This window comes from Podarcis vaucheri (assembly GCF_965113315.1).
Source record: "Podarcis vaucheri genome assembly, chromosome: 2".
NCBI lineage: Eukaryota > Metazoa > Chordata > Lepidosauria > Squamata > Lacertidae > Podarcis > Podarcis vaucheri.
Window position 1 is genome coordinate 103,041,746 of NC_138760.1, and position 25,512 is coordinate 103,067,257.

The 25,512-nt window shown below is 46.5% G+C and overlaps 1 protein-coding gene across 1 annotated transcript in view; it reads left to right on the forward strand.

The window, feature by feature from the left end:
• Positions 1-25,512, forward strand: part of FRMD4B (FERM domain containing 4B) — a 262,525-nt gene that overhangs the window by 25,302 nt on the left and 211,711 nt on the right. The window lies entirely within an intron of this gene.

The following is a 25,512-nucleotide window of genomic DNA, read 5'->3' on the forward strand; positions in this document are numbered from 1 at the left end:
CCTCCGTTTGGCTTGGGGATCTATAGTAAACTCCCACAATGAGGTCTCTGTTATTCTTCTCTCCCTTAATTTTGACCCAAATGCTCTCACTTTGGCTTTGAGGATCTAAATCTTGGATCTCTTCACAGGTATACACATCCCTGACATATAACGCCACTCCTCCTCCTTTCTTGTCTGGTCTGTTTCTCTGAAATAGATTGTATCCCCCCATTATTACATTCCAATCGTGGGACTTATCCCACCAGGTTTCAGTGATGCCTATTATGTCATATTTAGTTTGCTGTACCAAGAGCTCAAGCTCATCTTGTTTATTTCCCATGATTTGTGGGGCATAGGAACTCGTTCATCCCCCCCAAAAAAATATAGTCTGCCCCCCCCGAAGGTCTGAGGGACAGTGGATCGGCCCCCTGCTGAAAAAGTTTGCTGACCCCTGGAGTAAGGCATGAAGCCAGCAGCCCTCACCTATTGTTTCCTAGGAAATGGGAGCCAGGTGATGTACTGCTATGATCATGGGGTTTCCTTAAATGGCTAATAGCTAATGATTTTCTAAACCTCAATTAATTGGTCTTATCTCCTTTCCAAGCAATCTCAGCCAGTGGTCACCACCGCCTGAATAAACGATTCTTTCTTTTGTCTATTATGACTGTTTCCTGCATGGAGGCTGTGCCTCTCAGGAAATGGGACGGCTGGATCTATGAGCTGTTGCAGAAGAGGAGACAAGCAGGGACTGGACCTAAGACTGTACCTTTCCCTCAACGCGTGTCTCACTGAACACATTCCTCCTGCCGTTAACTCAGAAGTCAGGCCTACTGAGTTAAATGGGACTTACTCCTGTGTTAAGTGTGCATGGGGTCATCACATGCATCTTCTATGAACAAAAATGCTTGGCAGTTGCAGCAGCTGATTTGCAGGGTATCTGCAATGCAAAATTTCCTGTTGTCCGTTTTGTTTTGTTTCGCTAGTGCTGGAAATAGCGCTGGAGCTTCCTTAACCAGACAGAGCCGGGTTGACCCAGAGAACCAGCAGGAGTCTGTTTAAGGAGGGGTCAGACAGCTTCCAATGATCAAGGCTCCTAGTGCTTCTCATTCAACACAAGGATAAAAATACCCCATTTCCCCGCACTGTGACTTGATTCTATGCAGCAGAAAAGGGTAGAGCCTGGATTTAGATTTGCTGCTGAAAAGCTTTTCCAAACCCAGTGACTAGAGAGATTTGGTGATTTGCAGCCTGATTCTATCTATCTGTCTGCCCACCTATCTATTCTCAAAAAGTAAACCCCGTTAAGTTTAATGGGAGCAACTCATTTCTTCCTGCTACGAAAATAAGCCACAAGGATGACCAGGGCTCTTGTTCCTGTAATAATTAGGTAGAAGAAAGGATTTCAGATATTCTGCACCACTATTAAAGGTGCAGAAGGCTTGTTTTCTTTGCATCTGGCCATACTATTTCAGATCTGGGTTGCTTTTCAAATAAAAAATTTGAACTGAGCTTGGATATTACAGGGGCCTGTGATTAGTTGAAAAAGTAAAAGTTGTCAGGGCCCACACTGCAAAAGAGGAGGAAGTCGTTGCTGCTCATCCTCAGGTCGTGGGAAGCTATAGCTTTCCCCATTTTTAAAAAGCAAGACTTAGAATAATAAAATCACAGAAGTGTAGAGTTGGAAGGGACGACAAGGGCCATTTCCTTCTTCCAAGTAAATTTGCTTTGGCTTCCAGCTAAGAGTACCTGATCTGCACTTCCCTGTTTTATGCAACTTGACCCTAAGAATGCTTATTCAGAAGTAACTCCCATGGTTTCCTAGGAAATGTGAATGAGGTTGCTACTGAGGCAAGTTGATCATATGCATGTTTAGTCATTGGAGCACAGGAAGCTGTCTTCTGCTGAGTCAGATAATTGGTCCATCTTGTGTAGTATCGACTGGCAGTGGTTCTTCTGGATTTCAAGAGAGGGTCTCTTCTAGTCCTACCTAGAGACACCTGGGATTGAACCTGGAACCTTCTGCATGCAAAACAAATGCTCGGCCACTGAATTACAGCCCTTTCCCCAACAGTCAAGTGCAGGTATCACTGTAGTCTGTGGTGCTCCCTCTCAAAACAAGCATGTATAGCCTTGCCTCCATCGCGTGAAAGGAGGTTTGCAGACCTTGAGTTCCGTCATCCTCACACTGTGAGGCGAGTTACTGTTATTGTCACATTGCAAGTGAGCAGCAGTGAGATGCTGTGATCTGCACATAAAATTGTGGGAGAAATATTGGGCTGTGAACACTGGCTTTGCAAACCATATCCCCATTTTTCTAATGCAGGAAAGAATGAATGGTAGAATTCAGTATTGAACGTCATATCACCTTATGGGGACATAGAAAACAGCGTATATACATAAGAGCCACAATCTTGACGTTTTTTGACACAGTTTATGTCTATAATGGTAAATGGTGCTCTGTGGTCCCAAGAAGGGAAAAGGAAAGGATGACAGGTATTCTGGGCCTGGGAGGAAAGACGAATGTGCTGTTCTCACCTTCCTGTTGGTCCCTTAGTTATTCTTAGCTTTTTGTTGACTTTCTGTGCAACTGAGGGCCCTGAGAACACAGGATTTGCTCTAAAGGCACTGGCCATTGTTTCTCTAGCTGACATCCTGCCTCTAGCTATAGCCAATATTTGGTGTGTCAAAATAAAAAGGGGGGTGGGGAGTAGAGAGGAAATGTTGTACACCAACTGCATGGATCCCTGCATTGCAACATCTTTCCTCTCTGCCACAGCATGACTCACCCCATTTCTTTTCCAATCAGAATGTCTATAGTTCTCAAAGCATGAGGCCAGCTTCCTTAAGGTGTATGTCAGCAGTTGCTAGAGATGCTGCCCACTCCTTCCTCACCCATTTCAGCTTTTTTTTTAAAAAAAAAAAAGTTTATAAGTTAAAAACTTATAAACATTGGGGAGAGGTGAGGGTGCATTCCAGGGTCTCCCCATCTGTCTAATATATGGGCTCTCATTCTCCTTGCCTTTCATCTTATGATTAATAGTGCTCCTGTTTTTAGCTTGGTTTTCCCCCCGGAGACTTTAAAGTGCCTTTATCACCTTGCAATGGAACTATGCTCCTGTGTGGTTTTATTTTATTGGGGAAGGCCAAATCCTGTGGGTGCTCTTCAACTAAATAGTTGTGCTGGCACAGGGATCAGTGCTAGTACAGTGGGATTTCCTCCCCTGCCCATCTTCTCTCCCTTGCTTGTGCCCCTTCACCATTCCCAAATCTGTTCCGGAGGGTTTAGGGGAAACCCAGAAGAGATTTAGGGAGGGCTCAGGGGGTGGAGAGAACATCGTTCCTCCATGCAAGGAGAAATCCCTGTACCGCCAGGACATCTCCATAGCACCGCTCCAAATAAAACCCTATAGCTTAGGTAGGGTTCATTATGGCATGCTTCTATCCCTGTATAATGAATTAGAGCCAAAATCAAAGCAAATGTGGCAAACATGCTTCTCTTCACGTGTCTACCCTGTTTATATAGACAGTCTTTATACAGAGAGAGTCTTACTTTAGTAGCAATATATAGAGTATTGCTTTGGTAGTAAAATGGACATCTGGAGGAAATGGTGCTGATCCCTTCCTTATTCCCTTTACTACAGTTTAGCGGCAGAGAATCTGCTTAGCATTCAGGAGGTCCCAGTTTCAGCTCTCAGGAATCTCCAGGCAGGGCTGAAACCCCGAGGAGCCACTGCCAGCCAGTGCAGACAATTCTGAACTAGGTGGATCAATGTTCTGACTTGGTCTAAGCCAAGGTTCTCTAGGTTCCTCCCTACAACCCATTGCTCCAACTCCTTCATTCCATTCTGCTTCTCTAAGGACAAATAAACGGTGGTGCAAACAGCTTTAAGGAGATAAGGTACTGGAGGGGAGGGGATTTAATCCTCATCTGCAGGGCACTCATTTTACTGTTGGATGTAAGAACCACCTCTATCCTGTATCTCCAGATTTATATTTCATTAGAAAAGGTGGGTGAATGATGGTTCCTCTGAGGAGGACCATCTCTTTCAAAACAACCATAGAAATGTCATAAGGGAGCACTGAAAATATATATTCAACTGCTAATATCAGGGATGTGGGCAGAGAAATCTGTCCAACAGCATAAGTTGTATGCCCCTCAATAGCAGAGGAACCTTTACTGCTGCCCCACCTCTGCCCCAAATAATGCAAAGAGGACATGCTGGCTTTTTTCCCCTGCATGGCAAACATCACCTGAAAACCTTGATCTGTTTCATTAGCATCTAACAACAACAATTTATTATCTATATCCCACCCATCTGGCTAGGTTTCCCCAGCCACTCTGGGCAGCTTCCAACAAAAGATTAAAAATACATTAAAACATCAGTCATTAAAAAAACTTCCCTAAACATGGCTGCCTTCATAGGTCTTCTAAATGTCAAATAGTTGTTTATTTCTTTGACATCTGATGGGAGGGCGTTCCACAGGGCAGGTGCCACTACTGAGAAGGCCCTCTGCATGGTTCCCTGTACCTTCATTTCTCACAGTGAGGGAACCGCCAGAAGGCCCTCGGCGCTGGACCTCAGCATCTGGGCTGAATGATGGGGGTGGAGACACTCCTTCAGGTATACTGGGCTGAAGCCGTTTAGGGCTTTAAAGGTCAGCACCAACACTTTGATTTGTGCTTGGAAACGTACTGGGAGTCAATGTAGGACTTTCAAGACTGGTGTTATGACTTATTTTCTCAGTAGTAATGTGATTTATATCATCTCTGCACCTCATGCACCTGCAGTTTTGTAGCACTTTTCACATAGTGCAATAAAATCCTGGCAATTTATGTGCAATGTCTTGAGTTCTGTGTGTGGCTCTCTTGTGCATGTTGATGCTGAACTGCAGCCACAAAGTTTCCAGAATGAACCCTCTATGCTTTTTTGGGGGGCGTTATTGAATGGTAAAACACTGTGAAGTCAAGTATTAAAGGAAAGATCTGGAGGACATTTTGTTACCTCTTTATGCAGGATACTGACGTGCTCTGCTTACATTCTATTCTACTGGTTCCACATTCCTGGTGGGGAAGAGAATCCCCTTCATTTTGCTTCAGAGTTGATGTAAGACATTGGTGCCAGAGCTGCTCCTCCCCGCACTGATCCACTTCCTCCCTTCCCTGTTGCTGTTGTCACCCTTGTTGGGAGTGGGGCCACACACGAGGCATACGGGCCAGAGCCCATTACTCCCTTTTGAGCGGCACTCCGGAGATCCATCAATCTTCTGCCCTGATGTGCTCCTGCGACTCATGTCCGAAGACATGAGCACGCATTGACTTAGCAGATTCAAAATAACAGGGGAAGCTAGGCTCAATGTGTGAGTACTAAGCTATTTCTTACAGTGGTACCTCGGGTTACAGACGCTTCAGGTTACAGACGCCTCAGGTTACAGACTCCGCTAACCCAGAAATAGTACCTCGGGTTAAGAACTTTGCATCAGGATGAGAACAGAAATCGTGCGGCAGCAGCGGGAGGCCCCATTAGCTAAAGTGGTACCTCAGGTTAAGAACAGTACCAGGTTAAGAATGGACCTCCAGAACGAATTAAGTTCTTAACCCGAGGTACCACTGTATAGACATAACAGGACAAAGAAAACATGTCTCCTCTCTCTCTTCTTCCTCGGAGAGAAGGGAATTCAAAAGCACAACAGAATGGAACAGTGTAAAACAACTTCCGCTCCCATGACTCCAGCTGTGTTGGAATGTAAACCCACAGACATGTGATGAAACAATCTCACATATCTGCACAGCAGGGGATGAAATCCCAACAACCCTCCTCTCCCCTCCCCCCAAATTATTTTTCGAAATGCAGCAGTGCTGGCAATCATTCCCTCTGCCTTGCTCTAGGAATAGCCCAGGGAGCCCTTCCTCAGAGCGAGGCATTCTGGGAAACTGCCTGTGCCACTGCCATGGTTTGCACGGTGGTTAGAAATGCTATCTAAGCTTGCGGGGGGGAGGGGGGAAAACCTTAATGGCAGTGTATCCATCATGACTAGTAGCCATTATTCTCAATGCTACTGCATTGAGCTTGTTCCCAGTACACAGATTTATTTATTTATTTCATTCTCTTAAAATAGGCGTAGGAAGAAATGGTGGAAGCTTAGATTGACAACAGAATGCCGTTTCTTATATTGTTGCATGTCACTCCAGTCTCCAAGTGGTGTGAGATTCCAGGAGTTACCCAAAGTTTGGTTTCTTCAGAATGTGGGACAGCAAAGACTGTTGTGTCTTTAGGGTTTATGGTTTATTTGCACATATATACAACCTGAACCAAAGATGGAGGGGCTCACAGCAGTAACACCCCAGAAGGTCTTGCTTCTATAATAGTCTCTTAGCTCTCCTCAGGCTTCTGCCGTCCACTCGCTTGTAGCCTGGCTCTGACACACTCCACTCTGCCTATTGTCTTTCTCACTACCAGCCAGTTGAGGGAAGAGACCCACCCATTTGCCCTCTGACACAAAGCCACTTCTTTTGTCAGACTAAGGACCATGGTTTGGTGGTACTTAGGCCCCTTCCATGGCTAATTCAACAATGGAATCCTCCAAGGGATTAGAAGGGACTTGGGCACCACACAAACTAACCCAGCACCAGCTCACAATACTATGGAAGCCTGCCGGTCTACAGCAGCAAATGAAGAATTGGGTTTATTTTTTAGAAAAATTGGGTTGTTCCCCACAAAGTCATCCTCTTAGCGCAAGGACTTCTGCCTGTGCAATGGGACTTGCTCTCCCTCTCCTTATCTGCTGAGCCCCCTGAAATCTGTTCTGGGTATCCCTCCAATCATCTGGAGAAGATTTGGTGGGCGTGTGGGGTGTATAGAGTGAGAGAAGGGTGCAGGTGGACAGCTTTGCACTAATGGGGCAACTTAGCTGAGTACAACCCACTATTTTTTAAAAAAAGACTGCTGAGGCAGGTTTGTATCTCTAACACTATTCAGCGTACAGAGTCATTTCCTGAATAGTGAGACACGGAGAAGGTACTTTCAGCACGTGACAGGGCCTAAGTTTGAATTATGAGCTAAAAGGAAGAGAAGTTCAATGTGAATACCTCCGTGGCTGCACTCAGGAGACTGAGCTACTGGGATTGCTTCCTAAGAAGCAATTGTCTACCAGCAGCAGAATCCTGTTTCTTAGCTTAATCAAGCCACAGGGGTCCATTAAAATGTATGCCAACATGTACATTACTTTAGTACTTGCAGCCCGGGAGTCTTCAAAGTGCCGGCAACGCTTCTGCGTCATAGGACTCTGCCTCTTGCAAATCTCTTTACGCCTCTCATATTCGATGAAACCTTTTGTTATGGACAAAAAGGTGTGCACAACAGTAGTGAAAAATGCAGGGACAGCCACTCTGTTGGAACATAATCCAGCAGTGAAAGTACCAGATGCAGTCGAGGGAAACAGAAAGTTCCCTGTGGCAAGCAGTTGCTGGAATTACCCCTCTATGTTAAAGCTCTTACATATGGATCTAAATATCCTACAAGTTTAGAATAGTGTGAGCAGCAGAAGGCAGTGGATTGGAGTGGCAGCACTCCACTGACCTGCAGTCCCCTCTGTTGCTGATGCGTACTGGGCTGGAAGAGGAGGGAGGCAGCGAGGTTGGCTCCACCAGTGCATTTGCATTGCACGGACCTCACTGCAGCAGTGACACCAGTGACCAGAGGCTGAGTGAGCACTGCCCCTACCCCACTGCTGCCCACTACAGGTTGTGCAGGCAGGTTTCTAAATTGCAATGGGAGGAGACTCCATGAGCACGATAGGCTTCCCAGTGCAAACATTCTCCCTCCCATGTATGGAGTGTGGTGAGGCCGGGCATGGTGATGCAATGGGCGAGGGGAGAGGATTAGCCAATGCACCCCTGGGCTCCATCAAGTGATTCAGATCAAGTGGTGGAATGAAATGCCCATATAATATTTCAGAGAGCCAGCGTAGTGTAGTGGTTAAGAGCGGTGGACTCGTAATCTGGGGAACCGGGTTCACATCCCCGCTCCTCCACATGCAGCTGCTGGGTGACCTTGGGCTAGTCACACTTCTCTGAAGTCTCTCAGCCTCACTCACCTCACAGAGTGTTTGTTGTGGGGGAGGAGGGGAAAAGAGATAGCTAGCTACTTTGAGACTCCTGAAGGGGAGTGAAAGGTGGGATATCAAGTTCAAACTCTTCTTCTTTCTTCCATCCAGCCTTTGTCACAGTCAATGTAAAATCACAGGTGACCATCACTACCCTTGAAATCTAACAGTGATTGTAGTCTTATTGGATGGCAGTGCTAGAAGATGTTCCTTGTCACCACTACAACTGGAGGTTTTTTTCCTCTGACCTTTGGTAATCTTGGCCCACTCAGTGGAAGCCTTCTGCATGTTTGAAAATTATTATTATGCCCCTTTTATCACTGCTAAAAATGCCTTCATTTTTTCCTTCCTGCACTGTGCATTCCAGCCACTATCCTATTGCTGTTGTTGTTTTGCCCTGTGAACAGTTTGGAGCCTGTTTATCTTAAAATGCAGCAACCATGGCATTCCTTTCTAGCTGAGGACGCAGTGCTCCAGGTACTTTGTCTTCATCATGCATACAACGGGTCTTCTGGCTCAGCTGTGAACACTGCTATTTCAGCCCAATACATTCTAATCTGGTTGCAATTTCACACTTTCTTCCAACATTCTTTTGAAGATCCAATCTTTCCCCCTCCCAGTAGTGAGGAATTTCTCAAAGGTCCTCAAATCAGATACTGTTAGCCTTTCTGCCCTTAAGCAAATGCTAGAAACGTTTGCCCGCTGCCATGCAAAATTAAGTCTGCAGAAAAGCAGTAGAAAATCTAAGGTATGCTACGTGGTTCTAGCCTTCTGCAAAAACCCCTCCATGTTTCTCACTTCTAGGGCACTATAGATACATTTGTGTCACTGTTTTATACAGTGGTCAGTGACCACAGGTGTTTCTTGTCCTGCATATTGTACAGGGAAAATGTGGCTGGTGAAGATTATGTAGCCTTGTACTGCAGCTACATCAACAATACTTCGGAGCAGCTAGTCAACCTTTCCCATTTTAGACCAGTCAGTGTATTCATGAAAGCTTTGGGATGGTTCCTACAGTGCATTGAACCTGGTCCATAAAAGCTTATGCCATAATAAATGCATTAGTCTTTAAGAATGTTTTTGTTTTTACATTGCATTAAGAATGCTCTAGTTGGAAGGGACTTTGATGCAACTATTAATGACTGATAAGAGAGCTGTCCAGCCTCCAGCCAAGCAAAACCCACCTCATCCCATGGCAAACTGCTCCTCATGTTTACCGCCTGTCCCCCAACAACAACAACAACAACACACTGTCCTTGGGAACAGCTGCAGACTTAAGATCAAATGCAGCTGCCAAAAATAAGGGGGGAAAGGGCATCCTCTTAACACATGTGATGTGTTGGGGACAATCATTTCCTGCTGCAAATTGAAAACAGCTGAGTTTTCAATCCTGGAGGAAAGGTGTTTTCAGATGTGACAGCAAAGGCCTTTAGCTGCACTGGTCCCAGAGAGAGTTGCTTTAATCACCTTGACAGGGTAGTTTTCCTTGCCGCCAGTTCCAGATTATACTACTCTCATAAACAATCATTTAGCTCCTTGGCACATAGGACCTGATCATAGGCAGTGTCTATTATCACAGCTTCCTGGCTACAAATTCAGTGAAATACAAAGTGTAGAAGCTGCTTTTTATGACTACAAACTGTCAAGGATAGCAAAAGAGGAATTCCCTCTGATGTTTAAGCTGCATGCAAGAATTTGTGCTGTAATGCACAGTAGTAAAATTATTTTAAGAAGTGAGTGTGCGTGTGCATAGGGGGAAATCCCTTACTAAACACAAATCTCTTGCTCCTATTACAAGACTCCTGCTTTTCAGATGAATAAAATTGCCTGGAAGGATGGCTCTGGCAAGCATGCTTTGCACTCATAAAAATATAGTCCATCCTATGATACAAACTTTCTGCCAGAGGTCATCACCTTGGGCTGAAACCAGCATTTCAAAATTAGATCACTTAATGTAAGCTACAAACATCATTGGGTGGTAGTAATACTACTTACTCCTACTTCAACAGACATTCCAAGCCAAAAATGTGTCCCCACAGCTGTAGGATTTCCTTATTTAATATTTGTTAACTGTTTACAAATGTTATGCTGGACAGATATAGCTACCAAAAGCTAAACTCATGGTGCAAGCTTCCTGCCTAATGTCAGTGTCAGGGGTTTCCAAGAAAGTGTGATGAGGGTTGCACCTTTATATTCCCAGATTGCTCCAGGGCATCGTAGTTCTGTGAAGTGTTGGGAGAATACCCAACACGCTAGCAAAAGTAGAACTCCCATGTTTCCTTGGAGGATTCTGTTAATGTAAAATAGACTGAGAACAAATCTTGCGTTGTGGGATGTTCCCCTTGTTCAGGGTGCCAGCTCTTTCTTGCCCTTTCTCAGGTGTCATGGACTGGTCGGACGCAGAAGGATGGCAGGAAGAACCAGCTGGGGAACCACCAAGAGAAGACGACTTAGAGCCAGGGGAGTGGTGATTTGACGACAGTGAGTGGTCAGAGGGAGAAGATTGGGAGGAGGTGTCGGAAGCTGAAGAGGTAAAAGGGCTTAGTGAGTGTGTGCATCTGTGGCAGAGAGCAGTCCAGAGTTGTAGGTAGAAGCTGAAACAGGAGAGGAAGGAGGCCAAGAGACAGAGATGAGTCTAGCTGGTGAAGAGGCATGAGTGTCTCCTCCTCCTGCTGCAACATGCTCCCCTCCCTGTTGGTCGCCCAGAACCAGGAGAGGCATGAAGAAAGCAGAGAATAACCCCACCACCCAGAGTTACTCAGCTTTCTGTGGCCACTGAGCATGCTCAGACCACATCATACTGTTTCTGTGTGAAGAATTTCCTTTGCTAAGGATTCTGCCCCCCGCCCCACTTTCATTTTTGTACTTCTGCAACGTTTGCAGATGTAATGATCATTCAGAAGCCTACGTTGGAACAGCATCATGCCCCCCCCCCGGTAATCTGATGGACGTGGGTGGCGCTGTAGTCTAAACCACTGAGCCTCTTGGGCTTGCTGATCAGAAGGTCGGCGGTTCGAATCCCCATGACTGGGTGAGCTCCCGTTGCTCAGTCCCAGCTCCTGCCAACATAGCACGCCAGTGCAAGTAGATAAAAAGGTGCCACTGCAGTGGGAAGGTTAACGGTGTTTCCGTGCTCTCTGGTTTTCGTCACAGTGTTTCATTGCGCCAGAAACAGTTTAGTCTGTGGACAAATACTGGCTCCCTCGGCCTGAAGGCAAGATGAACGCTGCAACCCTGTAGTCGCCTTTGACTGGACTTAAGCATCCAGGGGTCCTTTACCTTTTACCTTTAATCAGATGAAGCAACCTTTGTGCAATTAAGCAAAGAGTCAGATGATGGATGCATTGGCTTCTTTAATTCACAGTCACGCAGTGGCCCAACAGTTTTCTTTAACTATACCAGATCGTGGTGAAATGGATGAACAATTCTTTTTAAGGTTTTTCCCCCCTTACTCCTCTGTTCGTATCAATGTATGTCTTGCTACACCTGTTAGTCTTCCCTATTGTATTGGCTGGAGTAGTATCAGGATCTCATAACCAAGCTATTTACACAGTTCATTAGATTCACTTACCTCTGGTGATGAATTTTCCCTGCTCCGTTTTCTCTCTTATAAGCCGATTATTAGATCTCTACTACATGCTCCTCTTTGACCTTCCACGCCCTCCCGCTCTCGTCCTAGCAGCGTTATTTATTTTCAGTTCAGTTTCTTTAGGTTTCCATATCAGTCTTTCTTCCTCTCTGATCTGGATGAAAGCAATTTTGTCGCTGGGATCACACGAGCCTCCTTCGGGGTCTTGCCTTCACACCCTTAAGAAACGTTTCCATAAAAAGTGATGATGGCCTGCCGTTTTTGTTTTTAAATTATAATAATGCCCACTTGCCTCCAAATCACAGTGTTTAAATTACTACCATTCTCAAACCAGCGACCCAAAAGGAAGTAGTAAAACACACACATGCCCACAGCCAACACATCTCACCACTAGATATGGTTTGATTTTTATGCCTCAGGAGTCATTAATTTTTCACTCATTCTGCTTGTACAACAGAGGGGCCTGGAATTGCCCTGCATGGCCCACTGTCTCTAGAATTTCAATTGTGAGTTTCTCGGGAACCTCCAAGGTGAGGATGGATGTTAACATCCAGCAAGGGGGGAGGGGGAACCTGGATGTTCTTGTCGTGTTTCCACTTCAGCATCGTTGTGGTGAGGCATGTGACCAACATACGCAGGGAAATGTATGCTGTTAAAAATAAAGACATAAATACAAATTGTGCACCTGGGCAGCCCAGTTATGTGTCAAGAAATGTTGGGTTCCCCTCTCTTTAGAAACAATGCAATAATTTGCCTCTTTTTTCTGATTGGCAGAATATGCTCTGGTATTGCTAGTCAAGGGAAAGGTAAAGAATTTCCTGATTTTATCCACAGGAAATTAATTCAGCCACTCAGACTTCTAGAATTTCAGTAGGCTTTGCCCATCCACTTTAAAGCATATATTCCCATCCATGAGGGCTAGAAGCTTGATTTTTTAGAAAGAAAGAGAAAGAAAGAAGCTAATATTCTCAGTAACCTGAACTCTATATAACATTTTACACTTTTCTGAACTCCTACAGAATTGCAGCTTGAACACAGTCCTGGCTATAGAGCTACATGACCTGCTGGACTATTGACTATTGACACAGACTTCACACGGTCAGTGTTTAGTACCGTAATTAGACCAGTGGAAGTGCTGGCAAGGAAGTGACTTATGGGAATTTAGCGACAAAAGGATGGATATGGTAGTGGCCTTTAAAGGCCTCTTCAATTTATTAGGGCAGAATATATAAATAACAGCCGGGAGCGAGACTCTGGAACTGAACTGTAAAAAGGCTGAGGCTTTTTTTAAAAAATGAGCAAATTAATTTTCTCTTTGCCAGCTTGTTCTTCTAGGGTAATAGGGAACTGCGCTTGTCAGGGTTGATCTGGTTCTGGACACCCCCCCACCCCACTCCCACCCCTTTACATCGTGCTGAGCTGTGGGTGAATGGAAATCTCTTGTCTTTGATTCCCCTTACTTGGACTGTCAGAGCCACCATCAGCACCTGACATGGTGAGGCAATGCCAGGACTTCCACCCACCATGGCCACCTCTGCCCACCCCCTTGGAGAGTATTGGCCCAGTGCCATAAAGAAAACTAGTGGCAGCCCCTACTCTCTTATTTCCAGCGTCTCAGAGTCGTACCCCCAATATATCACATTGGTTTAGGTGTAAGGAAGGTTGAGACACCAATGGCTGTAGTAAAATGGCTGGCATGTTTATTATTATTATTATTAGCCTGACCAGTGTTGGGCGAAGAGAGTACAGTGGTACCTTGGTTCTCAAACACCTTGGTACTCAAACACCTTGGAACCCAAACACTGCAATCCCAGAAGTAAGTGTTCCGGTTTGGAAACGTGCTCTGTTTTGAGTGTTACACTGAGGTCTGTCTCTTTTTGCTATTTATTTTGTGGTTTTGTTTTTGCGGCTTTTTTGTTTTGTTTTTGTGACTGTGTGCAACCCAGTTCAGCTATTGATTGATTGATTGATTGATTGATTGTGTGGCTGCAGTACATGGTTTATTGCTTTCGTTTTATGGATCAGTGGTCTGGTTAAATAGTAAAATTCATGTTAGCTTGCTGTTTTAGGGGTTGTTTTTAAAAGTCTGGAACGGATTACGGTAATCCGTTTTCCATCACTTTCTATGGGAAAGTGCACCTTGGTTTTGGAACGCTCTGGTTTTGGAACGGACTTCCGGAATGGATTAAGTTTGAGAACCAAGGTACCATTGTACAGTCAATTGGAGGTGAGCTGCATCCAGACACTGCCCATCCCCTCCCCCCCCGGGTAAGATTTGGAAATCCCACCCAAGAGGCGCACAGTGCTTTTTGAGCTTTTTTTAAAGGAAAAATGGTGCTGGTATTCACTGTGATGTTATCACAGTAAATGCCACACTTAACATTTGGGGAGGAGAGAAGTGCCAGTGCTGCGTACCCTTGAGTACCCTCAGGAAAAAAAAACCCAGCAGTTGCATCATCAGAGGGTACCTTGCCCAGGAGCTGAGTTAAACCTGGTGCCAGCCCTGAGAACTGTTATGACAATGGGCAGGCGAAAATCTAGGGGTCCCTCTTGAGGCCTGTTTAAAAGCCAGTAAAGGTTGCTCCAAACATATATTCTTTGGGATGGGGTTGCGCAGAGAAGGCCCTGTTTCTGTCGCCTGCTCATCTACCCAATCTTACTAGCCGACTTGGCCTACATGTAGAGTCTCTGAGGCTAATCTTAGGGCCTGCACAAGTTCATATGGGTGGAAGCCAAACTTCAAATAACCTGGCTGCCAACCCTGTCAGGAGCCTAGTAAAGCCACATTAACAGGTACTATTTAAATCTCTCTCTTTGCCCACAGGCCTGTTCTCTGCTTAAGCACACGAGGCCCAAAGAGACATTTCATAAAGGAACCACCGTACGAGGCTTAAATGGAAGGCAAGAGTGGAGCACACTCAGCGAGATATCATCTTGAACCTCTGTTTGTAGGATTCACATCCTTAGGGAGGCCCTTGTGTAAGCCTCCTTTCACCTGAGAGACTCAATTATATTATCTTTCCATTTCTGTTCCAGCTGAAGCACTTTTTTTCCTCTTTAACACAAGCAAGCTCCCCAAGGAGACATTCTTTCTGATTATATCATTTTAATGATTCAACACACATAAAAGAGAAGCTATAGAGAATCTCCTGTATTAGCTTGCCCTTTGCCACACATGCAAAAAATACATCTGCTTTTCTCTTTCAGAAGAGGGGTCCATTGGCAGCGTTACCTGCACCATTTAAATCCCCCCTATTCTGTTCCTGAATCTCTTCACAGCACTGCTTCTTAGCAAGCCCCAAACTCTGGGACATTGTGAAACTTCACACAATCTATATGCTAACCGTTCCTTGCTTTCTCAGAAATGACATGCTTTTGGGCAGTGATTTAACTTATGGTTCTTTTGATTTCCAAACATTTCAAAAAATGAAAGCCACTTCATATATGCTTCCAAGGACTCAGCTATACAGCTGCAAATAAAACGTTTTAAGTGTGTTGTAAAGTGCAATACAGTGGTAAAGGTAAAGGTACCCCTGCTCGTATGGGCCAGTCTTGACAGACTCTAGGGTTGTGCGTTCATCTCACTCTATAGGCCGGGAGCCAGCGCTGTCCACAGACACTTCCGGGTCACGTGGCAGCGTGACAAGCTGCATCTGGCGAGCCAGCACAGCACACGGAACACCGTTTACCTTCCCGCTGGTAAGCGGTCCCTATTTATCTACTTGCACCCAGAGGTGCTTTCGAACTGCTAGGTTGGCAGGCGCTGGGACCGAACGATGGGAGCGCACCCCGCCACGGGGATTCGAACCGCCGACCATGCGATCGGCAAGTCCTAGGCGCTGAGGTTTTACCCACAGCGCCACCGGGTTAAATACTTAATTCGTTCTGGAGGTCTGTTATTAACCTGAAGCACCACTTTAGCTAATGGGGCCTCCTGCTGCCGCCACGCCGCTGGAGCACAATTTCTGTTCTCATCCTGAAGCAAAGTTCTTAACCTGAGGTACAATTTCTGGGTTAGCGGAGTCTGTAACCTGAAGTCTATGTAACTTGAAGCGTATTGTCAGGGAACTGACATCAGAGGGAAAGGAGGTGATAGGGCTCCCAGAGACTGGGAGAGACTCAACAGCCAAAGCAGGGACCAGCAGGGGGAGCGCGGGGTCTCTGGAGGAGGATCTCAGGAATACTGAGAGAGATGCAGCAGCGCAGGCAGGAAGCAGGGGGGAGAAAGGGGTGAGAGACACGTCCAGTGAAAATAGTGGGGAGGTGTCAGAAGCAATTGCAGGGAGACCCATGCTTCGTCGGAAGCTGTCACGTCGTGAGTCCAGGAGACGTGTTTCCGTTAAGGAACTTCTTTGTTGGAGGCGTTTCCGCAAACAGCCACTGTCGGACACTAACAGTGACTAGAGCAGACATGTCTGAGGAGCTCTGTCACACACAGAGGTTTGTGGGGCCGCACAAACTCTGAAGGGGCACCATTTTAAGCACAAGCAGCTAATCATCCCCTGATAGCAGTCCGACAGTCTCTGTACGCTGCCTGTGCAGGAGAAAGCATCATGAGCGACCCAGCCGGAGCCGGAGGAGCAGGGGGAGGAGCTGATCCAAGCTTGGAAGAAAGATGCCGAGCATTGGAGGTCCAACTGGCGCTGCAGACGGCGAGGCTCGAGGAGAGGAGGGCTCAAGATGCAGACAAGAAGGGGAGAACCACTCAGTTCCCCAGAAAGGTACCAGGATTGGTGCAGAAGTTTGGGGGGGACCCCAAGGATTACCATGCCTTTAGGACTGAGATGCAATATGCCCTGAATGTCCAGTTTGATGAGTTCCCTGATGAGGAATCTCGAGTTGCTTTTGTAATTGGGCATCTTGAGAAGGGCGCGCGAGACTGGGTTCGACCCCTGATGGCAACGCACAACGATATCCTAAAGGACACTATGAAATTTTTTCGTGCAATGGATATCATGTTTTCCAGCGACATTGAGGAAGGGGCGGTGCGCAGACAGTTAATGGCTTGCAAGCAGGGAAGCAGATCTGTCCGTGAGTACTGGACTGAATTTACCATGCTGATTCACAGATTGGGGTGGGATTTATCGGCAGCACCCATTCAGATGCTATTTGAAGAAGGTCTTTCTTCAGCTGTGAAAGACGAGCTGGCCAGGAGCCCCAGGGCGGTGTCTATGGATCAGCTGACCAAATCTGCGCTGACCATTGGAGCGCGCCAGGAGGCAAGAGCCTTGGAGAGGCGGGAAGGGAGAGGGGAACGTTGGAAGGAGTTACGCATTCCAGACATTCCTGAGCCAGCTTTCCCGCCGGCAGAGCCGATGGAAATCGGAACAGCCCGCGCGCGCGCAGTTTCAAAGCCCAGTGAGGGGGCGAAGAAGGAGGGAAAGGGAGCCCGGAAATGCTATCTCTGCCAACAGCCAGGCCACTTTGCCAGAGTCTGCCCCCAGAGGAAGGAATGGCAAGGAATGGTGGGGGCTGTTGAGGGGGAAGAGCAGGGAGAAACGAAGCAGGTAAAAGCCAACGCCTGGTTGCCATCAGGGCACTGCAGCCAGGCCAAAGAGCAGTGAAAGTGCCCCTTCCCCAAGTGCCAGTGCCAGAAGCTCCTCGACCGGCTCTAGTGATTGAAGTGTCGCTAGAGCTGCAAAATGGACACCCCCTAAAAATAAAGGCACTGTTGGACTCAGGCAGCTCCTGCAATTTTATGAGCAAGGAGTTTGCTGCTGAACACCAGATACAGACTATCCCTTTAAGCAACCCCCTGCAGGTGACCACGATCGATGGCAGGGAACTGTTGGGAGGAGGAGTCAGCTTGCAGACCATCCCAATGATAATGAGGGTGGCAAGGCACACAGAACTGATAGCGTTTAATGTGGCCACCTTGGGAGGTGCTCCCATTATTTTGGGAATGAGCTGGCTAGCCCTACATGATCCGCTGGTGGGCTGGCATCAAAGAGTGGTTTCCTTCGGTTCCGCACATTGCTTAGAACACTGCAGGGGGGAAAAGGGGTCAGCAGGGGCCCAAGCCACCCTGGCAGGGACTGAAGTAGTGGAGAAGGGGAAGGTGCCACCACAGTATGCTGATCTCAGCGACGTGTTCAGCGAGAAGGAAGCTGACCAACTACCTCCGCATAGACCCTTTGATTGCCAGATCAATTTACTCCCTGGAGCACAGCTTCCTGTAGGCAAGTTGTATGCCATGTCAGACAGGGAAATGCAGGAGTTGCGAGCGTTCATTGACAAGAACCTGAAGAGGGGCTTCATCAGAGAGTCCAAGGCAGCGGGGGGTAGCCCAGTGTTTTTTGTGGACAAAAAAAACACGGACAAGCCGAGGCTGGTATGTGACTTTCGGGCCCTAAATGCAGTGACAGAGCCGGCGGCTTTTCCTATGCCCAGGATTGATGATATTTTGACCAGGGTGCGGAAGGGAAAGATTTTTACAAAGCTGGACCTAAGGGGGGCGTACAACCTGATACGTATAAGGAAAGGGGATGAATGGAAGACCACCATGTTCACCCCTTTGGGGGCATTTGAATACTTAGTTATGCCTTTTGGATTACAAACAGGCTCCGCGTGTTTTCAAGCTTTCATGAACCACGTACTGGGGCCTTTGCTCTACAAGAATTGCGTGGCCTTCTTAGATGACGTGTTGGTGTATTCGGAGAATGAGGAGCAACATGTGAGAGACGTCAGAGAAGTGTTGAGCAGGCTGCAAGCCAACAGACTGTGGGTGAAACTGGAGAAGTGTCAGTTTCATACCAAGGAGGTGGAATTCCTGGGGTACCGCTTGTCAGATAAGGGGTTGGCCATGGACCCCGGCAAGGTTCAAGCGGTGCTGGAATGGAAAACACCCAAGACCAAGAAGGATGTGCAGAGGTTCCTAGGGTTTGGAAACTTTTATCGTAAGTTCATCCGCAACTTCGCCCACCTGACGGCGCCCATCACGGACTGTCTCAGCAGCAAGAAGAAGTTTGTTTGGACGGGGGAGGCGGAGCGAGCGTTTGAGGAACTGAAAAGGGCCTTCGCCTCTGGCGAACAACTTCTACATGTGGATTTACAAAAAAAGCTGAGGGTCGAAACAGACGCGTCGGACAGAGCCATAGGGGCGGTGCTTCTTCTGCAGCCGGGGAAGGAGGGGTCTGAGTGGCGACCGTGTGCCTTCTTTTCGCGGAAGCTGAACAAGTCTGAGAGGAACTACACGGTGTACGACCGGGAACTTCTTGCAATTTATGAGGCCTTCCGGAGATGGAGGCACCTACTAATTGGTGCACAACAGAAGGTGCAAGTGTGCACGGACCATAAGAATCTAGAGTATTGGAGAACTGCGCGAGTGCTCAACCAACGGCAGTTGAGATGGGCCCAGGAGTTCTCCAAATTTAACTTTGAGATTTGTTACGTACCAGGCCCGGAGAACGTTAGGGCGGACGCTCTCTCACGCAAACCTGAATATTTGGAGGGAGAGGGTGTACCCGAAGAGACCCATGTCATTCCCGAGGACCGCTGGGTGTGTGGGGCGGCATTGGTGGGGCAAAGGGAACTGGTAGAGGGAACGGGGCAGGATGAATACGCCCAGGACAAACTCAGGAGTCTTAGGAGGGAGGGAGACAAACCCGGGGGTTTTGAGGAGAGAAATGGGGCGTTGTACTACAAGGGAGCGTTATACATACCTGAAGGGGAATTGAGGGAAAAGGTACTCAAGCAACTGCACGATAACCCCACAGCAGGGCATTTTGGGCAACACAAAACCATGTGGCTGGTTACCAGGGAATTCTGGTGGCCCAAGGTCAGGGAAGATGTGCGTGAATATGTGAGAGGGTGTGACCGATGCCAACGAGCCAAGGGGGAGAGGCGGGCACCGGCAGGTTTATTAGAACCACTACCCACGCCGGAAAGACCGTGGGAGGCAGTGGCAATAGATTTTATGACTGATCTGCCCAGGTCCAAAGGGAAAACAGCCATTATGGTGGTGGTAGATCTGTTAACCAAGATGGCCCACTTTATAGCCTGCTCACATGCGGTCACAGCAGAAGAAACCGCCAAATTGTTTGTGGAAAATGTGTTTAGGTTGCATGGCGCCCCCTTGAGGGTGGTTTCGGACCGAGGGAAACAATTTACTTCCAGGTTCTGGAGGAAGCTCATGAGCTTACTGCATGTAGAGGTTAATTTCTCTACTGCCCGTCATCCAGAAACCAACGGGCAGGCGGAAAGAGCTAATGGTGTCCTCCAGCAATATTTGAGGTGTTATGTTAATGACAGAGAGAATGATTGGGTGGAGAAGCTGGCGTTGGCAGAATTTGCTTACAACAATGCAGAGAACGTGTCCACGGGGATGAGCCCTTTTTTGGCCAATCACGGGTGTCATCCCCGAGCCTTCCCAGGGGGGGAGGGGGAGAACTGGAGCGTTCCAGCAGCAGAACAGTTCGTTGAAGAAATGGAAGCGATCCATCGCCAACTCCAACTTAATTTAAACCGGGCGAAGGAGGAATATAAGAGGCAGGCAGACAAAACCAGAAGGGAAGGGGAAAGCATTAGGGTGGGAGACCAGGTGTGGCTGTCCACCCAAGGGTTACCATTTAAAGGAGGTTGTAAGAAGTTAAGACCCAAAAGACTGGGCCCATTTGAAGTCACGCAACAGGTCAACCCAGTGGCTTTCAGACTCCGGTTACCGAACCACATGAAGTTGCACCCAGTGTTCCACAGATCGTTGCTGTCACCGTATATAGGGGACAGAGAGGGGAGGGTCAATAGGGGACCAGCGATGGAGGAAAAAGAACACAGCTACCATGCAGCGGAGATCCTAGATTCCAGGTGGAAAGGAGAGCAAGTAGAGTATTTGGTAATGTGGGAAGGGGAACCGGAGTCGGAAAACACCTGGGTCAGGGCAGAGGATGTAGATGACGAGGTTCTAATTGAAACTTTTCATCAGAGATTCCCTCGAAAACCCCAGCCAGTGGCGAGGTTCCGGAGGGAATACTTCGCCACCACAGACGAAGAAGAGGAGTTGGAGGGGTTCTCTGATTCCGAGGTGGAGGAGGATTCAGCGAGTCGGAACAAAGACCGATGGAGGGAGATGTTCGAGACGTCGGAAGATGAAGAGGATTCGTTTTGGGGTTTCAGCTCCTCACCGCCCAGAGGAGAGGGAGGGGGCGGGGGGGAAGGGGGCCCTGGAGGGGAGGTGGATGTCAGGGAACTGACATCAGAGGGAAAGGAGGTGATAGGGCTCCCAGAGACTGGGAGAGACTCAACAGCCAAAGCAGGGACCAGCAGGGGGAGCGCGGGGTCTCTGGAGGAGGATCTCAGGAATACTGAGAGAGATGCAGCAGCGCAGGCAGGAAGCAGGGGGGAGAAAGGGGTGAGAGACACGTCCAGTGAAAATAGTGGGGAGGTGTCAGAAGCAATTGCAGGGAGACCCATGCTTCGTCGGAAGCTGTCACGTCGTGAGTCCAGGAGACGTGTTTCCGTTAAGGAACTTCTTTGTTGGAGGCGTTTCCGCAAACAGCCACTGTCGGACACTAACAGTGACTAGAGCAGACATGTCTGAGGAGCTCTGTCACACACAGAGGTTTGTGGGGCCGCACAAACTCTGAAGGGGCACCATTTTAAGCACAAGCAGCTAATCATCCCCTGATACGTATGTAACCCGAGGTACCACTGTATACAAATGTGACACTAGATGGCAACAGTATGCTATGGCAAATTCAATATATTTTTCAAAACCTTTTTAAAAAAGCATTTTCACAGGGTATGTAGATTCCACCCAAATTCAGGATGCAAAGAAAGACAGGTCAATGGTATAAGGCAACTTCCTAAGTTCTTACAAACTGACTTTCTTGGTGTGTGTAGCGGTTAAGCCAGTGTGGTGTAGTGGTTAAGAGCTGCAGACTCGTAATCTGGGGAACCGGGTTTGCGTCTCCGCTCCTCCACCTGCAGCTGCTGGGTGACCTTGGGCTAGTCACACTTCTCTGAAGTCTCTCAGCCCCACTCACCTCACAGAGTGTTTGTTGTGGGGAAGGAAGGGAAAGGAGAATGTTAGCCGCTTTGAGACTCCTTCGGGTAGTGATAAAGCGGGATATCAAATCGAAACTCCTCCTCCTCCTCCTCCTCTTCTTCTTCTTCATTAAGGCACATAGAATGAAGCCCTGTTCTTATCTTACAGGCACACATTCACTGCACACATGGAAAGGGAGCTGCTTCATGGCTATTAGTCCTGTTCCGCAACTTTCATATTTCCAGCTCTATACAAATACTGCTGTGTGCCTGTCTGGAAACCCTGGCACAATGAGAATTTCCAGTCACATGTACAGAGTGCATGAGTACAGCCTGTTCATACTTTTGCTTCTCCAGTGAACACATGCTAAAGTGAAAACGGCTATGGTACCTGTGGGGCAATGGAGACAACGAAGGATCTCAGGACTCAGAGCTACAAGGGGTCCTGAACTGTAACCTGAGGGAACCAAGGATTTTGCCTATGATCTAGCACTGACCAAAGGGAACACAGGGAATTCAACAATGTCAGCCAAAGAAGCTTTCCTCGTCCAATAGGCCAGAACAGACCAGGTGGCATTCACTGATACATATAAAGAAAACCCTTCCAGCTCCGTCCATGAGCAACTAGAATATAATAATAATAATAACAACAACAACAACAACAACAACAACAACAACAATACAGTCATACCTCCAACCCAGAAGTATTTTTCCAGGTTTTGTCGTGCATGCACAGAAGCACTCTACGCATGCACAGAAGCGGTCCTCCAGTTGTGAATGCCTCGGGTTGCAGCCAGACCTCTGGAACGGATTCTGTTTGCAACCGGAGGTACCACTGTAGTAGTAGTAGTAGTGATTATGATGATGATGATGATGATGATAATAATAAAAATAATAAATAAATAAATAAATATTTATACCCCGCCCATCTGGCTGGGTTTCCCCAGTAATCTATCCTTTTTGTCTTCATGGCAGCTGGCCCATTAAGAGAACAGTGGGATTTGGTAACTTCTAGATTAAAATCAGACTTGGGTTTAGTATTAAGCTACCTCTCGAACTGAAAAACCATTCCGCCTTTTGTTCACAAGTTTTCCTTTGTCTTCTCAAAAACAGGAGCAGCACGGTGGTGCTTGCTGGTTTATGTTGTTTGTTAGGCAATACAGCAAACTGAACTGAAGCAACCCTAGAGTCTTGCGACTCATGTGATGCGACCCAAGAGATGTGCCATTGTTAGCGAGCAGCATGGGAAAGAAAAGAGAGACTATCTGTAATCACCTCCACCCTGGCTATTAAAAAACCTCTGTGTTTTTAGAAAATCCCCTTAAAGATGCATTGCGTTGAAGTTATAATGTAACAGGCTCAGACATATCTGAGGGCTAGGCCCTCCATATCTGGTGAGTCGAACATTGCCAAAAGTAGGGTGTTCTCTTCATGGAAAGATGTTTTAAAACTGTCGGGAGTCAATGGCAAGGAATAACAGCTAACACTTTCTTTTTATTATTATTATTAATAATTAAATTTTATTAAGTACAAATTAAAAAACATGCATATTTGCAACAAAAGAAAATACGAAAGAAAAAGAAAATACATATAACCAAGGAAAAAAGTTAGTGACTACTTTGTCTCTTTTCATATTTACAATTATTTATACCTCTATAAAATGCTGTTCACAATAAAGGAGTGAAATGAAAGATATCAGAAAAAAGAAAAAAAGAACAAAGAAAAAATAAAGAAGTAAAAGAAAAGGATAATAGGTGAAATTTTTTAAAAGTAGATAAGTATTCACTAAACATAGCCGGACAATGACAAACAGCTAACACTTTCTTTGACAGGGATGTGTTGGCAACACAGTGAGGTCTTGAGGCTACTAGGTCATGGAGCCCGTCTCTGAATAAACATGCGTATTGCTGTGCTATAATTGACACCGTGTGGGGTTTACTATCACCCGGAGTAAATTGATGTCGCTATATTGATTTTGAGGGGCGTCTGTTTTTTTTGTACTCCAGCTCAATGATTTGAGTTGTGTGGCATTGTTGTTCTCCCCCCTGGGAATTAGGGTAATGAAGTTTAAAACAAAACATCACTACATCATAGGAAGGATACTTTCCAACATGCCTGTGTTTTGGAATGTAGGTGTGCGACAGACAGAAGTGATTGGCACCAAGTATGACTTTGGAATTAATGGAGACTTGACATGTGTTGATTATGTGTACGTAGCATAACATTTTGCATGACTATATCAGCTGCCAGGCCATAGTTCAGGGACATTTTTCACTTCTGTGCTCTACTACACAAGCCAGAAACGGTTGACTTGATGCCTTGTTTTATTTTCAAGAAGCTATTTCGGACATATTTGGAAGAGTAACATCTCTATCTCACCAGCTAAATATTCCATCTGGCTGGGATGGCTCAAAACGCCAGTACGGCTTTAGCCCTCAAACCATGAAATGAAATGAGCTTGGATTTGTTTTATCAGTCTTCCTGCTTTTTAAGTATTTCGGGGTCGATGTTCCCCTTTGAAACCTTTCTTCACTTCCAGGATAGCCAGAACCATTTCTTTAAACATGAAAACTGGGGGAAGCACTTAGCCTTTTGATTTCTAAACTTATGGGCCAAACTAAACTGTACTGGGAACTTAGAGCTGCAGCTGTTTATCCAGATTTCACTGGATTATTCACTTCATGTGATCAAATCTTTGTGAAATATTAGGGCAAATGTCAAAGTGGCCATCCTAGGGTATGGATGTAGAAGGCATCATCTGTGCATGATCATTTGACTGACATTATAGCTTTGTGAGGCTGGAGCAATTTCCAGAGTGGTTTAACAATCAATCTCTCTTCCCAGGGAGTTCTGCGAATTGTAGGTCTATGAGGGGAATAGGGGTCTGCTAACCACTCCCAGTAGGGACGTGGGTGGAGCTGTGGGTTAAACCACAGAGCCTAGAACTTGCCGATCAGAAGGTCAGCGGTTTGAATCCCCGCAATGGGGTGAGCTCCCGTTGCTCGGTCCCTGCTCCTGCCAACCTAGCAGTTCGAAAGCACGTCAAAAGTGCAAGTAGATAAATAGGTACCGCTCCGGCAGGAAGGTAAACGGTGTTTCCATACGCTGCTCTGGTTCGCCAGAAGTGGCTTAGTCATGCTGGCCACATGACCCGGAAGCTGTACGCCAGCTCCCTCAGCCAATAAAGCGAGATGAGCGCCGCAACCCCAGAGTCAGCCATGACTGGACCTAATGGTCAGGAGTCCCTTTACCTTTACCTTTAACAGCTCCCAGTACCTGCAACAAACATTAGTTTGTTTCTTTGCTTTACAAAAGCAACTCAAAGTAACTTACAATAATATATAAACACGATGTCACCAGCCTTCCTCTTAATGACCATTGCACAGAAAACAGACAATGCAGATGTGCTGGAAAAAATAATAGTAATTATTAAATATAATATGTTTATTTTGAGTTTCTTTATTTTATTGCATATCTGCTGGCTCAAGAGGATCGTGCGGTATTTTTGTTTCTTTATTTTAAAGTGAATATTATTTAGGCACCTTGGGAGACTTTTCAAAAGACTTTATAAGCTTTATAAGCAAGCAAGCTTTATAAGCAAGCTCTCAAAACAGTTCTTAGGAGTAAATTTTCTTAATTAGTCTTGTACATCTGTTTAAAAAGAGCGGAAAAAGAGTTGTAATTAACTAAGGTCAGAGCAGATCCATTGAAATTAATGGTCCTAAGTCTATTCGTTTCAATGGGTCTGCTCTGAGTAGGACTTAAGCACTGGGCACCATTTCAGTTCTCTAAAACTGATGTTAATTCTGCATTCCTCCTGACCAGGTTTAGCTAGGTAAAGGTAAAGGTACCCCTGCCCG